This window comes from Rhinoderma darwinii, chromosome 3 (genome assembly GCF_050947455.1).
Source record: "Rhinoderma darwinii isolate aRhiDar2 chromosome 3, aRhiDar2.hap1, whole genome shotgun sequence".
Lineage (NCBI taxonomy): Eukaryota > Metazoa > Chordata > Amphibia > Anura > Rhinodermatidae > Rhinoderma > Rhinoderma darwinii.
In genome coordinates, this window is record NC_134689.1 from 94,439,510 (window position 1) to 94,457,808 (window position 18,299).

General features: G+C 43.9%; 1 long non-coding RNA gene across 1 annotated transcript in view; it reads right to left on the reverse strand.

Annotated features, from left to right (window-relative positions):
- Nucleotides 1-1,001: 1,001 nt before the first annotated feature.
- Nucleotides 1,002-18,299, reverse strand: part of LOC142751042 (uncharacterized) — a 43,031-nt gene continuing 25,733 nt past the window's right edge. Inside the window, exon 3 of the long non-coding RNA XR_012882690.1 lies at nt 1,002-1,088. This is a non-coding gene — a long non-coding RNA (uncharacterized LOC142751042). The remainder of the gene's footprint in view (nt 1,089-18,299) is intronic.

Below are 18,299 nucleotides of genomic sequence, written 5' to 3' on the forward strand. Positions count from 1 at the left end.
AAAAGGAAGGAACGATATAAAAGTAAGAGTCATCTTCTGTGTTGGGCTCAAAAAACTGCCACAAAACTGCATCAAAACTGTGTGTGTGATCCGGGCCTAAGGCTTCCTTCACACAAAGATATTTTCTGGTATTTTAAAATGCATGAAAAAAATGCATTTTAATACACCAGCGTTATAAAAATGTAACATACGTTTTTTTATTAATTTTTTAGTGTAGTTTTTAGTGGGGTTTTTTATTTAGTGTTATTTTGTACATGCGTTTCTCTCATACCATTTTTTAAGCCCTATAGAGAAGCCTATGGGGAAAAAACCCTCCATAACCAGAGCATGTTGCATATGGAAAAATATGCCACGGACCACAAAAAAAGCATCAAAAACACCACAAGAAAAAATGCAATGTACAGTATGTAGTGCTTTTTATATTTTACTATAGACTTTAATATAACATCTGGCTGCACAAAAAGACGCACCACAATAACGCAAATAAAACGCCATGAAAAACGCCATTAATTTGCATAAAACACAGCAAAACGCAGTGTATGGAACTAGCCTAAAGCTTTTGAAGAAGTACAAACATGAGGGAAAACTTGCCATTACTATTATTGCAAAACATCTTATGAGCCAGAAGATCCCTAAGGCCTCCTGCACATGACCGTAGCCATGTGCACGGCTGTGATTTTCGGGTGGCCGGCCACGAAAGTGACAGCCGCGAGCCGCCCACAAATCGCGGGCTGTGCACCTGGCTGCGGCCATTATTTTCAATGAGCCTGGACCGCAGAACACGGCCGTAATAAGGCATGCCCGTTCTTTCTGCGGTCCGGACTCCAGGGCCATGCACGGACCCCCAAAACCACGGTCCTGTGCATGGCCCCATATGAATGAATGGGGCCGCAAATCTCCTGTGGATTTTCGGGGGAATTACGGCCGCAAAAGCATTCGTGTGCATGAGGCCTTAGTCTCGTTCACATAATTTTTAGAAAGTCCACACTTACTATATGAAAGACATTCCAGGGGGTGCTTGGCATGCAATATTGTGACACAGCCTGCCTTGTGATACTTCCACACAATCATTTGGTTTCTGGTTGAACCTACACATGGAAATAAACCATTATAATTTTTTATCTTAGATGCTGGTCTAATCTACATGCACGTTAATTTTTCCTACTTCAGATTACTGCCATTGTCTGGTGTAAATCAGGGCCGGCCTTAGGATAGATAGCGCCTCGTGCGAAATGATCTGTTGGCGCCCCACCCCATCATCAAAAAAATGCCCCATGAAAAAGTACACTGCCCCCCACAGTATAATGCCCTATATAGTTCCCCACACAGTATAATGCCGCTTTAATGCCCCCCATACAGTATAATAATAATATTTAATAACATAATATATGATAACACCTTCAAGGACACAGTATTTTGTCCTCTAATTGCGCCCACACAGTATTTTGCCCCCTAAGGGCCACACACAGTATATTTTCCCCTGTAGTAGCCCTACACAGTATAATGTCTGCTTAGTGGCCCCCACACAGTATAATGCCCCCTCCCTGGCTACCACACACAGCCCCCCATTGTAGATAGTGTGCCCTGAAGATTGTTCAATACAGCCTCCCTGTAGACAGTGCCATTATCCCCCACCACCCCCATGTAGACAGTGCCATACACCCCCCCATCCCCCCCTTGTTGACGGGGCCCCCAAACAAACAAAAATTGTACTCACCTAGGCCCCGTTCCCACGACGAACTGAGCTGCTCCACGCGGGATCCTTGCATAGGCCGGCATGATCCTGTAGCCTAGTACAGAGTTTCCCAACCTTTTCAGAGCACCCCTACCAAAAATAGTTTTGAGAAAGACAGAAAACGGCTGAAAACAAGAACTACACTCTCAGGCCAGATTCACACGAGCGTGTGCGTTTTGCGCACGCAAAAAACGCAGCGTTTTGCGTGAGCAAAAAGCACTTAACAGCTCCGTGTGTCAGCCCCGTATGATGCGCGGCTGCGTGATTTTCGTGCAGCCGCCATTGTCAGGGATCATTACTATGTATATTGTTTGAAAAATATTATCCTTACATATATATATATATATATATATTCAGTATATTACACAAAGAGATTGGATTCATGGAGCACAAAGAGCCTGCATAACACGCCTATGGAAGACACCGCCCCCTGGAATGCAAAGAGTAGTGTGCAGAAGAATGTACAGGAAAACTTACAGCAGAGGAGCCAATGGGACTTAAGCAAGTCCCACATCTTGAGGGAGGGGCATGTGTCTCCTCTGTCTGTTTCTTTGTTCTGAATAAAGTTCAGTTCTCCTCTTTTCTGATGAAGGGAAAGTTGTGTAGCAAACATTTCTGACTGGTTCACTTCTTTCCAGGCATGCCTTCAGCTTTCAATTTACAGAGGTGGTTATTCGGTGTGAAATGACAGGGAGAAAGGAGCTTCACTGATATATGGACCTGACATTTGGCGCCAGAACGTGGGGCCTCACTCGAGGAAATATCAAAATCCGGACAATCGACAATCACAGGGTGAAACAAAGGACACAAAGTTGCCCACTGAAGGAATTTGATCACCTCCGCAATAACATGGTAAGCAAATTGATTTTATAAATCTTCGTCTTATCTGTGTTAGTGGACAGTCTTGTGGCGATCTGTAGAACCCTTTTGTTGATTTCCTGGATTATCTCAGGCGACAGAGGTGATATTTTCCGCTGTGAGGTTGAAAACCTGTGAGACCTTAGTCGCGCCCGACTAACCATCCTCTGGGTAATTAGAGTTTAAATAAAGGATTATATAACAAGACCGGAGAGCTATAGACTGTGAAATTTTAATATTTCCAGTGAGGCCGGAGAGTCTAAATAAAATTATATAACAAGACCGGAGAGCTATAGACTATGAAATGTTAATATTTCCAGCGAGGCCGGAGAGTCTAAATAAAAATTATATTTCGGCGGACCGGAGGCTGTAGACTGAGGAATTTTAATATTTCCGGCGAGGCCTGGGAGTCGTTGACCGAAAATTGTTATATAAATTACGTGTATAATATAGACTGTTAGGCATACGATTTAGTGAAGAGAAGGGAAGCAGTATGTGAGTAAAATGAAGAAATTGATGGAAGTGTGTGGAATGCATAGAGGAGGGCGGCTGCAAGCCGGAGATTGGGCAAAAGGTATTCTGGAGAACAAAGGGAAGTTGGAAGGTAGTAAGTTGATGGAAAGTGCTTTAGAGGGATTTGCAGAAGTGGAAGTTAGGAATAAGAAAGGTATTGTATGTATTAGAAAAAAGGACCAGCCGACGCCCGGTAATGGCGTCTGTACCTCATGTTGAGTGTGTCCTCACTGTGGGTGGGAAACCCCCCCTCACAGCTGCGCACTGTGTTTCCAATGGGAGAGGCTGCCCCACCCTGCCCCTGATGTGGCCACTAAAAACTACAAGTCTTCCCGCAAAAAAAAAGCCCTCATACGACCGCATCGGCGAAAAAATAAAAACGTTACGGCTCTTCAAATATGGAGACACAAAAACAAATAATTTTGAAAAAAAAGTGTTTTTACTGGGTAAAAGTAGTAAAACATACAAAAACTATATAAATTTGGTATCTATGCAATCGTAACAACCCGCTGAATAAAGTTATTGTGTTATTTATATCACACGGTAAACGCCGTTGATTTAAGATGCGAAAAAGAGTGGCGAAATTTCAGGTTTTTTTCTATTCCCCCCCAAAAAAAAGTTAATAAAAGTTAATCAATAAATAATATGTCCCCCAAAATGGTGCTATTAAAAAGTACAACTTGTCCCGCAAAAAACAAGACCGTATACGGCTATGTCGACACAAAAATAAAAACGTTATAGCTCTTGGAATGCGACGATGGAAAAACGTAAAAAATGGCTTGGTCATTAAGGTCTAAAATAGGCTGGTCATTAAGGGGTTAATTTTGTCATTTGTAGTGTCTTTTCTATTTACAGAAGTTCCATTCTAGTGTGCAGGACGCTGCTCACTGATGAAACAACACGTCATCATAATATAAAGATGGAGGCCGACAGATTGGACACTGTTACAGATTATGTGTATGGTGTTTTGAACGTAGATAATTCCTATACAATGGTGTGATGAATGATTGCAGATACGTATGTTGTTTTGCCGGCATTGAAAGTGTTAAGATTGTGAGACTAGAAGCTGTGAGAAATGAGTGTGTGACCCCCCTCCCTCCCTGTAGTGTGCTGTGTTTGGGAGGAGGAGGGGGGGGGCTGACTGGGTGCAGTCTGCAGGGCTGATGAGACGAAGGGATTTCAATATCCACTGCTGAGAGATATATATATATCAGTAATGTCTACAAACCTAAATACATTTCTTATCTTTGCGCATGCGCTGTTGTTTATAAAAGTTACGATATTTATGTGTTATGATGTGATCAGATTTCATGTGTTTTGATGTTAATTCAGATGTATTAAACTATAGATACTGTGAGACACAGGGTTTTGAAAATGTATGTGCCCCCACCGTTCCCTATTTTTATATACAGTTTATTGGTTTGCAGTAATTAATGTTATCAGATATAATATTTTCTGTTTTATTGAATAACTAACTAAAATTGTTTTGTTTTTTATTTCACACATGAGTTATGTCATTGTAAAGATCAAATGTATTTTCGTCAGGAAAAACTCATTTTTGTTTCAGGCTGTTGTACATTACAGGGGGTTAAACTAGTGTCATGTTGAGATGTAGTTTTGAACTCTGCTACATTACTTTCGCAGAGTCCACAAAGGGGGGAATGGTGAAGGGACTGATCAGGTACAATTTTGGTTTGTTTTGAATTAATTAATTTGGTTTCAGGAGATCTAAAAATGTGTATGAGACCCCAATGAGTAATCCAGATTAAATGTGTATGAGAGTAACCTAAATGTTGAGGTTTTTCTGTGTATATGGTTCCAGATCTTTCCAGAACGGTGAATATGGCACTGGGTAAGCTGTGCTGTAGTCTCCACCCAATATGAGGTATTGTGTAAGAGACCATCCCCCTCCAGCAAATTTACACAGGAGGCAGAGGTGACGTCACCCACACGAGTCTTTATGGATTTAGATGGGGGAGAAGGCAAAACAAAAATTGTCTGGACATTGTTAATTTGATGTAAAGTTTTTAGGAATTTTTTTTATTTGTTTTTGTATTAATCAAGTATTTGCAGAACCTGATAAAAGTGAGATTCTCAAAGTGTTCTGGATTATCAGATGAGTGTGGAGAAGTGTATAACATTTGGCTTTATTTTAGAAGATGAAGACGCCACCCCTTTGAGATGTTCTATCTATATGTGACATGGGTTTCTAATGTAAATTTGTAATGTAGAAATACTTCATACAGTATGTACAAGACAGGATATGAGGCACAAGGTAAATTACCCAGAAACCACTCTCACCTTCTTGTTCATCTCAAGGAGCAGAGCTGGAGGTGCTCGCTGAGGCTTGTAACCTGGCAGAAGGTAAGACGGCCGACATTTACACTCACTCTAGGTACGCTTTTGGCATCGCACACAATTAGGGGCCCATTGGTAGTAGGAACTTTATTGGATCATCGGGTAAGCCAATTGAGAGAGCAAGAGAAGACAGAACTGACAACAAGAGTATGTGCGGCCAGGTGTCAGTAAATTGGCTTGTTCCTGGATACAATAATGCCACCACTAGGTTTGTAGCAGCCGGCATGATGTGCGCACGGCATGTCATAGGTAAAACAGCAAAGGTACCTGTAAAAAAGTGCAGCCCGGCCAGATTACCCGTCCCAGCGAAGGCAGAGCATACAACTACCCGAGGTAGAAGTGTATGACAATGTGCTCGTGTGTGTAGACCTGTTCTCAGGGGGGTCTGAAGCCCGGCCGGTATCTTCCCCCACTGCAGAACTTGTGTGTAAGTGACAGGGGAACAGTGCTTATCCCAAGTAGACCTGGTGTTTGTACAATGATAAGATGTCAGCAGTTCTCTAGACGTTGTCCCAAGGTTAGTTTGTTTAATAACTGTATTTAAGAAGTGTTGTGGGAATATTAAATACTGAGGTTAAGTTTTATGTAAAGTTCTAGACCAGCTTTAGCATTGGACTATTAGAGTCATGCGTCAGATAAAAGGTACAGAAGCGGAATATTCCCATTCGAAAACATTTTTATTTGTTTATTTTAATTTTAGTTGTGAAAGGGAAATTTTAGAGCAGAGAATTCTGTGCAGTGTATATGTGTATGTATAGATATATATATAAAGAAAAGAGGAATCAGTTTGTAGGTATCAGTTTTAGTTACTGACCAGTGTGAACGTTTAACATAAATCTGTCATTGTTAATGTTTTTTCTTCAAGTTAATTATCTGATTAAGATCTAATTGGTATGTCCCAGGCTTTACAGCTGTTGTTGCTAAATTCTGTTAGAGCTGTTTGATTTGCCTACAGAACAGTCCTGGCAGACCGGTGCCAACCTTATCATACCCGCCTCCCACGAAGAGAACAGACCTTGAGAGGCCTTCCCAGGTAGAACGAACCAGATTAGAGTAAGAAAAATAGGTTTAAGACACTTGTCAGATAAACATGTGGAATCTGTGTATATTTCTGTGAGGTGGAGATGTTACATAGTTACATAGTTAGGCAATCTAGGCAATCAGCTGAGATCAAGGTACAAATCCTGCTGAAAGAGTATCACCAAGTGCAAATGAAATGTACCCAGTAATCACACATATTCTAGGTGCACTGTCCATTGTAACAGAGATGTTTTTCCATATATATATATATATATATATATATATATATATATATATATATATATATATATAAAGGTGTTTGATGTCATTTAAGGGCCTGACATTATTGTATGTACTTAGAACAACGTTTATAATGTAAGCGGATGATGTTATCACCAGATTAGTATTTATTTTAACAATTGACAAGAGTTGGGGGTCCCCAGCAAGTGCCAGTAAATATGAACTAAAAGACTTTTAACACGATGAACTCCATCACTGAGATGCGGCAGGCGCAGCCTGAGCCACTACAACGCGTTTATCATGAACTGACGGCAGTATCACAATTCTAAGCGGCCGCCCAGACAAGTAACTTGCCAGAGGAAGAGTACAGATGTGGAGGGTTTGTGATAGTCACAATACAACTCCACTAATCCGCCTACGTGGGATCTCACCCCAGGCTCACAGCATGAGGTGCTATGTACAGACCGGTGACGTAAACTAAAGGAGACGGTGTCGGACAGATGAGAAGGACCAAACCAAGTCCTGATGACATCAGCAAAGATCAAAGTAATGACCAAAGACCTGAGTGAATCCGTCAGCAGGATCAAGTGTTTTGATAAGTAAGTGGCTAGGAGGGGGTAATAATAACTCCCCCACTGGACACCAACGTAGTCTGACTCCACAATTGTGTGGGTTACCCTGAGGGTGACAGTCAGTGAAGAGCAGAAGACAGGAGAAGAAGAAGACGATGGTGTACAGGACTGGCAATGGACTGATGGGACCCGAAACCTGAGGGTGATAGCATGAGATTGGTGATAGCATTATGATTATTAGTTGAGGCCCTATTGTTTATAATGTCTGGGGTTTATAATTATAATATGTGTAAATATGCCACGGTGCTGCAAATTACAATCTGAGGAGTTTTATGTGAAGGTGTGAGGTGAAGGTCACTGTGCTGCCCATGACCTGTCATATCTGCAGGGGTAAAGTCCCATTAGGACAGTAAGTGACAGTGCGACAATTATTACTGTTAATAAAAATGTCGACCGGATTAATTATATATATATATATTACAACCAGCAGCGGTTTGTAGATTATATCAAGACAACCATCCTGTATCCAGAGGAGAATAGGGAAAGTTAGGACCATTAAGAAACCTTGGAAGTCCAGGTACAAAGGGGGGTTACTTATAAGGAGTAGCTCGTCTCAAGCTGGTGAAGAAATCCAAAACCCCTACCCGCCTGGTTCGAGTGGTCAGTGGTAGGTTGATAGGCAAGACTCAGGGATAAAATAATAATAATATTTTTAGGGGGGACTGTCAGGGATCATTACTATGTATATTGTTTGAAAAATATTATCCTTACATATATATATATATTCAGTATATTACACAAAGAGATTGGATTCATGGAGCACAAAGAGCCTGCATAACATGCCTATGGAAGACACCGCCCCCTGGAATGCAAAGAGGAGTGTGCAGAAGAATGTACAGGAAAACTTAGAGCAGAGGAGCCAATGGGACTTAAGCAAGTCCCAGATCTCGAGGGAGGGGCATGTGTCTCCTCTGTCTGTTTCTTTGTTCTGAATAAAGTTCAGTTCTCCTCTTTTCTGATGAAGGGAAAGTTGTGTAGCAAACATTTCTGACTGGTTCACTTCTTTCCAGGCATGCCTTCAGCTTTCAATTTACAGAGGTGGTTATTCGGTGTGAAATGACAGGGAGAAAGGAGCTTCCCTGATATACGAATCTGACACCATCATTATGACACTCCATTTGGATGTTTGTAAACAGAAAAGCACGTGGTGCTTTTCTGTTAACATTCATAGTTTGACAGCTGTTGCGCGAATCACGCTTGTCCCACGGAAGTGCTTCCGTGTGGTGCGCGTGCTTTTCACGCACCCATTAACTTCAATGGGTGCGTGATGCGCAAAATACGCACAAAGAACGGATATGTCGTGAGTTTTTCGCAGTGGACTCACGCTGCGTAAAAACCACGCAACTGTCTGCACGGCCCCATAGACTAATATAGGTCCGTGCGACGCGCGTGAAAATCCCTAAGGCTGGGTTCACACGACCTATTTTCAGGTGTAATGGAGGCGTTTTACGCCTCGAATTACGAATGAAAACACAGCTCCAATACGCCGGGAAGCATCTGCCCATTAATTTCAATGGGTTTGCCGATGTACTGTGCCGACGACCTGTAATTTTACGCGTTGCTATCAAAAGACGGTGCGTAAAATAACAGCCTCGTCAAAGAAGTGCAGGACACTTCTTGGGACGTAATTGGAGCCGTTTTTCATTGAATCCAATGAAGAACAGCTCCAAATTACGTCCGTAATGGACGCCCCGCAAAACGCGAGTACGAGCAATTACGTCTGAAATTCAGGAGCTGTTTTCTCCTGAAAACAACTCCGTCATTTCAGACGTAAATGCAGATATCGTGTGCACATACCCTTAGGGTATGTTCACACAGCGTTTTAGAAGGCAAAGATTTTGAATTGACAGTGTTGTTTGAATTTTTTTTTTGCGTTTTTTTTAAGCCATTGAAGCTAATGCAAAAGACGTAGGAAAAAAAGCACCAACCGAGCGCCGCAGGTATTTTCTGCCTCCTATTAATTTCAATTGGAGCTCAGAGGTGGAAACCACTTGAAGACTATCAGCCCCCCACTCACAGTAAAATGACCATCAGCCTGCCACTCACAGTAAAATGACCATTATCCTGCCACTCACAGTAAAATGACCATCAGCCCCCCACTCACTGTAAAATGATCATCAGCCCAGCACTCACAATAAAATGACCATCAGCCCCTCACTCAGTAAAATGACCATCAGCCCGCCACTCTCACTAAAATTACCATCAGCCCGCCACTCACAGATTCCCCCTGTAGATAGTGCCACCCAGCCCCCTTGTAGGTGGTGCCACACAGCCCACTGTAGGTAGTGCCACATAGCCCCCTTGTAGGTAATGCCACACAGCACCCTTGTAGGCAGTGCCACACAGCCCACTGTAGATAGTGCCACACAGCACCCTGTAGATATTTCCACACAGCTCCTTGTAGGTAGTGCCACACAGCACCCCAGTATGTAGTGCCACAGAGCCCCCTGGTAGGTAGTGCCACACAGCCCCCTGGTAGGTAGTGCCATACAGCCCCCTGGTAGGTAGTGCCACACAGCCCCCTAGTAGGTAGTGCCACACAGTGCCCTTGTAGGTGATGCCACACAGCCCCCTTGTAGATAGCACCCCCTTCCTGTAGATGGCGCTACTGTAGCTCCCTGAAGAAGCGGAATCCCCCTGTGCCCGGGGATTCCGCTCCAGGAGTGCTTCGCTTGATGTCTCTGTCCATATATGGACAGTCACATCAGGGTCAACTCCAAAAGCGGAATCCCTGTCCACAGAGTTGCGACTCTGTGACCGGGGATTCCACTCCAGGAGAAGCCCACGTCGTCTGTGTCCATTTATGGACATTAACATCACTGGTTTCGCCTGGAGTGGTCTCCCCGCTCACAGCGTCGGGGATTCCACTCCAGGAGAAGCCCCCGACGTCTCTGTCCATTTATGGACTGTGACGTCAAGGGCTTCTCCTGGAGTGGAATCCCCAGTCACAGAGTCGACATCAAGTGCTCTGTCCAGGAGTGGAATGCCCGGCCACACGGGGATTCCGCTCCTTCAGGGAGGTACAGTGGCGCTAGTAGAGAGCAGAGCAGGAATATAACTCCCTGCTCTTCTATGGTGGCGTCGCCGGCCATTGGGGCCTGTATTGTGTCGCCGCTAGCAGCCGCCATGGCTGCTACAGTGGTAGTGACGCCACTGAGTGAAGAAGCACGTGGGCGGAAAGGCGGCTGCTAAGTCACCGGGCCCGGGCGCTTATGAAACAAGCAGGGGAAGGGAGCCAGCGCAGCTCCCCCTTCCACCTGCTGGAGTGATGCGTCCTGTGCAATGGCACCAGTCGCACACCCGTAAGGCCCACCCTGGTGTAAATACTACACTTCCCAGAATGCAAAGTACCAGAGAACGCTCTGTTCAGACATTGAATTAACAAGGAATGCTAGATTTCAGCGCTGAAGCCTGCAGACTTGTAAAATTGTCCTGCAATAAACGATTAAATCAATTTATGTATTGTGAATTTTTTGTATCTTTTTTGAATAGTCATGTGAAAAAGTCATGTGAAAAGGACATCCCATACAAGACTTTTATTTTTTAACATACGTAGACATATCAACATACAACCCAACTTAAAAGTGTCGCAAAGAGGGACAACCGATGTGGCGCGCGTAGCTGCAGTTTTTTATTATTTTAAGCAATGCCACTAACCCTGACCAAACCCCGTCCATATACACCGGTTCGGCCCACACAGTACATCATGCTCCCATAATACCTCCCCACAGTATAATGGCCCCATAGAATCCCCCACAGTATAATGTCCCCATAGCTCATATGGTATAAAGCCCACACAGATGCCCCCATATAGTATAATGCCTAAACAACTTCTCCCATACAGTATAATGTGCCATAGCTGCCCCATACAGCATAATGTCCCCATAGTTGCCCCATACAGTATAATGCTCCCATAGCTGCCCCATACAGTATAATGCCCTCATAGCTGCCCCTATACAGTATATTGCCACATACAGTATAATGCCCACACAGATACCCCTATACAGTATGATACCCATACAGATGCCCCTATATTGTATAATGCCCCCTTAGTTGGCCCCATACAGTATAATGTGCCATAGCTGCCCCCATGAAGTATATTGCCCCCGCATATGCCCCCATATCGTATATTGCCCCATACAGTATACTGCCCACACATATTCGCCATACAGTATAATACCCAGAAAGATGCGCCTTTAGCTGCCCCATACAGTATAATGCCCCATAGCTGCCCCATACAGAATAATGCCCCATACAGTATAATGCTCCCATTGCTTCCCATACAGTATAATGACCCTATAGCTGCCCCCATAAAGTATAATACCCCCATAGCTGCCACATACAGTATAATGCCCCCTTAGCTGCCACAATACAGTATAATATTCTGCTTAGCTGCCACCATACAATATAATGCCCCCTTAGCTACCACCATACAGTATAATGCCCCCTTAGCTGTCCCTAGTGCCAGTGCCCATGTAGATAGTGCCACAGTGCCCATTTAGATAGTGCCATACACAGTGCCCAGGTAGATAGTGCCACAGCGTCCCCTGTAGATAGTGCTCATATAGTTCTACAGTGCCCATGTAGATAGTGCCACACACCCCTTGAATATAGCGCCACCCCCTCCCCTGTAGATAACACTACAACCCCTGTAGAAACTGCCATTGGGGCTTCCTCTAAGAGCGGAATCCCCGGCCAGAGGATCGGCCATGCTGTGACAAGGGATTCCGCTGGAGGAGCCCCTGACGTCACTGTTCATATATGGACAGTGACGTCAGGGGCTCCCTCTAGGAGCGGAATCCCCAGATAGAGCATCGGCCACTCTGTGGCTGGGGATTGTGCTCCAGGAGGAGCCCCGGACATCACTATCTATATATGGACAGTGACGCCAGAGGTTCCTGTAGGATTGGAATCCCGCACCAGAGCGTCAGCAACTCTTTGGCAGGGGATTTTGCTCCAGGAGTAGCCCCTAACGTCACTATCCATATATAGACCAAGGAGAAGAGGTAGCACTCCAGAGTAGAAATCTCAAAAAATGATTTTATTCATTCATATGTGCAAGGGATGCAACATTTCAGCTGCTCAATGCAGCCTTTGTCAAACAGTAATACACAGGTGTTCCAGTACATTTATACAGCCCACAATGGGTGGAGTTAAGACTCAAAATTTACATAAAAGTGAACAATTAACTACATTTGCAGATACATCATATTATTAATAATAGTGTCAATGTTAGTGATTACAAACAAACATTTAGTATAAAGCAATGCATATGATCCAAAAAATATGGTATCAAGCACATCGTCTCAAATATAAGCATTAACCAAAGCAATCAAGTATTTAAAGTAGCTTACATATGCAAAGTATCTGGCACTCATCCAAGCTGAAGGAACAGAGGAGAAAAAGAAAGACCATGTGTTCACTTAGTATACCATGTAACACGCTGGCACCGGTATCAAAATCCCTGTTCACACTGAGTATTTTTGCAGGCGGAAAAATGGACCTCAAAATTCCTTCAGGAATTTTGAGGCAGATTTTGCCCTGCCTGCACTTTGCTGTGTTGCTCTCTTTGCTGTATTTTTCGCAGCGTTTTTCAGCCATGGCCATCGAGCGCCGCAGGCAATAAACGCAGCTTTCTCTGCCATGTCAATGGAAGGTCAGAGACTAAAACGCCCGTGGAAGGGGCATGCCGCTTTTTCACGCGAGCGTGTTTTTCCGCTCGCGGAAAAAAAACACCTCAGCCTCCCATTGAAATCAAAGAGGACGTTTTTGGTGCGGTTTCTGACGCGGTTTCCACATCAAAAAATGTGCCAAAAAAACTCCATGTGAACAGGGCCTAAAGGTAATGACTGCGCGTGTCACAATCTAAAACATGTGAGTGGATGAAGTCACATGACCACCTGTCAAAACACAGAGCAGTGGTATAGCGTCCATGGAAACAACTAGCATCTAGGGGAGCAGAGTAGCGTGTCACAAACTTCAGTGCATGCGAGTTCATAAAATAGATGTCAACAAAAACTACACAGAATGGAGCTGCTATTTGCAAATATCTAGAGGGAGGGAATATAGAATGGCAACCATATATATCAGGTGTCCTATATAGTTCAGCCCATCCTCAAACAGGAATTTTAAAAGACAATCAAGGTACTAATGGTTATCGGCGGCCAATAAGTATATTGGCCCCAGGGTTTCAATGTCCCGACTGCACAAGCCAGACCACACGTCGTGCAGGCTAATGGTACACCAGATACGAACCCAAAAGGTCATAGCGTGTCTATTAGGGCATGCCCCCACGTGGCGGATTTCCTCCGCAACTGTCCGCATCAATGCCGCACCTAATCCGGGTTGCGGATTACGGCTGCGGATCTGCCCAAAATGTGCAGTAAATTGATGCGGACTAGCTGCTGCGGACTGCGGAAAAAGTGCTTCCCTTCTCTCTTATCAGTGCAGGATAGAGAGAAGGGACAGCACTTTCCCTAGTGAAAGTAAACGAATTTCATACTTACCGGCCGTTGTCTTGGTGACGCGTCCCTCTTTCGGCATCCAGCCCTACCTCCCTGGATGACGCGGCAGTCCATGTGACCGCTGCAGCCTGTGATTGGCTGCAGCCGTCACTTAGACTGAAACGTCATCCTGGGAAGCTGGACTGGAGACAGAAGCAGGGAGTTCTCGGTAAGTATGAACTTCTATTTTTTTACAGGTTGCTGTATATTGGGATCGGTAGTCACTGTCCAGGGTGCAGAAACAGTTACTGCCGATCGCTTAACTCTTTCAGCACCCTGGACAGTGACTATTTACTGACGTCTCCTAGCAACGCTCCCGTAATTCCGGGAGCCCCATTGACTTCCTCAGTCTGGCTGTAGACCTATAAATACATAGGTCCAGCCAGAATGAAGAAATGTCATCTTAAAAAAGCAAGACGCATCCGCAGCACACATAACATGTGCATGACAGCTGCGGACTTCATTGCGGAATTTAGAATCTCCATTGAAGTCAATGGAGAAATTCCGCCATGAGTCCGCAACCAGTCCGCCACTGCTCCGCAACAGACAGAGCATGCTGCGGACACCAAATTCCGCTCCGCAGTCTATGCTCCGCAGCGGAATTTTACGCATCGTCTAAACGAACACTTCTAAATTTAAGTGGAAGTCAATGGAGAAACGGCTCCGCTGCGGATTAACGCTGCGGAGTGTCCGCAGCGGAATTCAAGTGAAATTCCGCCACGTGTGAACCCAGCCTAACACATCATAAACCTAATGGTGACATCACACAGGGCTCTGCTAACCCTAACGGGGTCAACCAATACTATTTATCTTAACCCCTTAACAAGCAGGAGCTAGTTCCAACATAGCGACGGATATATACGCCAATCTGATCTTGTGGGTACTGACAAGCTGGTTTACACTGACAGGTAACAATGCTTTGGTATACCAAGTATATCAAAGCATTATATCTGCGATCAGAAGATCGCAAAGTGAAGTCCCCAAGTGGGACAAAAAAAAAAGTAGAACAGTTAAATAAAATTTCTGAAAAAAAAAGAATACAGTAAAAATAAAATAAAACCACTTTTTTCCCCAAAAAGTAGTTTTATTTAGTAAAAGTGTCAAATAGAAAACACATACACATATATGGTATTGCCGCGATCGCAACGACTCAAACAATAAAGTTAAGACATTAATTAAACTGCCGCGTCAATGGCGTCCAAAAAAAAGTCAAAATTCCTTTTTTTCTCCCATTCCCCCCATGAAAAATAAAATAAAAGTTAATCAATAAGTTAATCAATAAGTCCCATGTACCTCAAAATAGTACCAATACAAACGACACCTTGTCCCGCAAAAAATAAGCCCACATATGGCTACATCGACGAAAAAATAAAAAAGTTATGGCTCTCGGAATGCGGTGATAAAAAAACAAGTAATCTTTTTAAAAAAGGTTTTTATTGTGCAAACGTAGTAAAACATATAAAACCTACACATATTTGGTATCCCCGTAATCGAGCCAACCCATAGAATAAAGGTAACATGTTATTTATGCCGATAGTAAACGGCGTAAATTTATAACGCGAAAAACAATGCTGGAATAGCTGTTTATTTTCAATTCTCTCCTAAAATAAAGTTAATAAAAGTTAATCAATATATTATATGCATCCAAAAATGGTGCAATTAAAAAATACAACTTGTCCTGCAAAAAAGCAAGCCCTTATACGGCTATGTCGACGGAATAAAAAAAAAGTTATGACACTTGGAATGAGACAGCGAATAATAAACAGAAAATAATCCTTGGTTATTAATGTGCAAAAAGACCTGATCATTAAGAGATTAATGGGGCCAGCCATTAGAAAAAGACCTTGTGGTTAACCATTGTGCAATTAGGCTCACATCAACTAAGGCCAGATTCACACGAGTGTGTGCGTTTTGCGCACGCAAAAAACACGGCGTTTTGCGAGCGCAAAAGGTCCATAAAAGCTCTGTGTGTCAGCAGCATTTTCGCGCAGCCGCCATCATTATGACACTCTGCTTTTATGTCTGTAAACAGAAAAGCACGTGGTGCTTTTCTGTTTTCATTCATAGTTTTGACTACTGTAGCGCGCATCACGCTCGGCACACGGAAGTGCGTCCGTGTGCCGTGCGCGGTTTTCACGCACCCATTGACTTCAATGGGTGCGTGATGCACGAAAAACGGGCAAATATAGGACATGTCGTGAGTTTTACGCAGAGGACATACGCTGCGTGAAACTCACGGACTGTCTGAACGGCCCCGTTAACTAACATAGGTCCGTGCGACGCGCGTGAAAATCACGCGCGCTGCACGGACGTATTAGACGGTCGTCTGAATAAGCCCTTACTCACACTGCCCTAGAATAAATCTAAAACGGCAGAACAAAATGATCTTGACAAGACACTGACAAATAATTGCAACCTTCTTTATTCACATGGTCAGAAAAGAAAAACTGATATTGTGTCCCTCAAGTTGGGTGAATGTTCAGCTTCACATCACAAGCAGATAGCAATATATATGGACCTACATGAACAGGAAATATCAAATTAAATGTATGCAATGCAAAAGTTGTCAAGAAATAAAGTGCAATATGTGCATATAAACCTCTAAAATATAATCTCATTTCACCTTACTACTATGAGTAACACTAAACGAAATGGTAAAAAATGGTTGCCATATGGGGTCAGAAAACTGGACATCCAACAAGGACCTACATCTTAGGGTATGTTCACACGCAGTGGTTTCAGACGTAATTCGGGCGTTTTACGCCTCGAATTATGCCTGAAAAAAACGCCCCTAATACGCATACAAACATCTGCCCATTGCTTTCAATGGGAGTTACGATGTTCTGTTCCCACGAGCCTTTATTTTACGCGTCGCTGTCAAAATACGATGCGTAAAATGACGACTTGTCAAAAGAAGTGCAGTACACTTCTTGGGACGTTTTTGTAGGCGTTTTTCAGTGACTCCATTGAAAAACAGCTCCAAAAATGGCCGTAAAAAACGCTGCATAACGCGAGTTGCTGCAAAAACGTCTGAAAATCAGGAGATGTTTTCGCCTGAAAACAGCTCCGTATTTTCAGATGTTTTTGACTCAGCGTGTGAACATACCCTTATACGAACGCTTTTAGGCTATAGTCAAAATTAAGCCCATTTGGCTGTTATGTATTAACTGATCCTTTCAACCTTTCATCTCCTAAGCAATTTCTCCCTGTCTTCCCCTTTCCTAAGTGGTGGTATATGGTCAATGATCCAAAATCAAAGCTGATTAACCCTATGTTGAGCTTCACAAAAATGTCTGGGTATCGGTAATTTGATTAAGCATTAATCTTAGATTTATGGATATTCAGTCTAACCCTACACTCAGTAGTCGTTTCACCTACATACAGGAGTTTAAAAGGGCACATTAGAACAATAAATGACAAAATCTGACCTACAGGTCAAAAAATATCCATATATAGATAGTGGCTCCAGGGGATTCTCCAGGAGCGGAACCCCGGCAAGACCATCGGCAACGCTCTTGCCGGGGATTCCACTCCTAGAGGAGCCTCCGAAATCACTGTCCATATATGGACAGTAACGTCAAGGTCTTTCCCAAGACAGGAGTCCCTGGACAGCGAGCTTGTGTTGCTCTAGACGGAGACTCTATAGTTGAAAGCCCGACATCACTTTCCATATAAAGTAGCATAAATCATTGTAAAAGTAGCATAAAGTTGTAATGATGGGGCAGGGAGACACACAGGTGAGCCCTAATCTACCCGCCACTCAGTCCCTGCCTACTTGCACGACCCGTCCTAGGTGACGGTCCCTACGCTCAATATGTGCACGACAGACAAACAGACAAGGGTACACAGAAGCTAAGGGAAATGGGGCAGTTGCACACGACAACACCGTGAGCAACAAGAGTAGTGAACGAGCCGAGTCAAACCAGGAGTGTACGAGGTAGCAAACGCAGATCAGGAGCGTAGTCAGTAAAGCCAGGGTCAATATGAAGCAGAGGTCACTAGTAATAGCTGGAACAGCAGAGCCAGGAAACAAGAGAGAATCACAGGCAAAGACAAGAAGCAAATGAAGGTATAAATAGACCGAGGGCGGGAGCTAGAACCATCTGGCCAGGCTGTGATAGGTTCTCCCACTCCTCAGCCTACCAGCCTGAGTGGTAGCAGATCGAGTCACTCTATCAGACCTAGGAGCAGATGCAGACTGATTAACGACGGGCGTCGACACAGAAGCTGTGTCTGGCAGATCCTTTACAGTACCCCCCCTTTTATGAGGGGCCACTGGACCATTAATAGGTGGACCTGGCTTATTGGGGAACCGAAGATGGAACCTCCTGAGCAATACCCCAGCGTGCACATCCCGGGCGGGTACCCAAGTCCTCTCCTCAGGCCCATATCCTATCCAATGGACCAGGTACTGGAGGGAGCATTGGACCATCCTGCTGT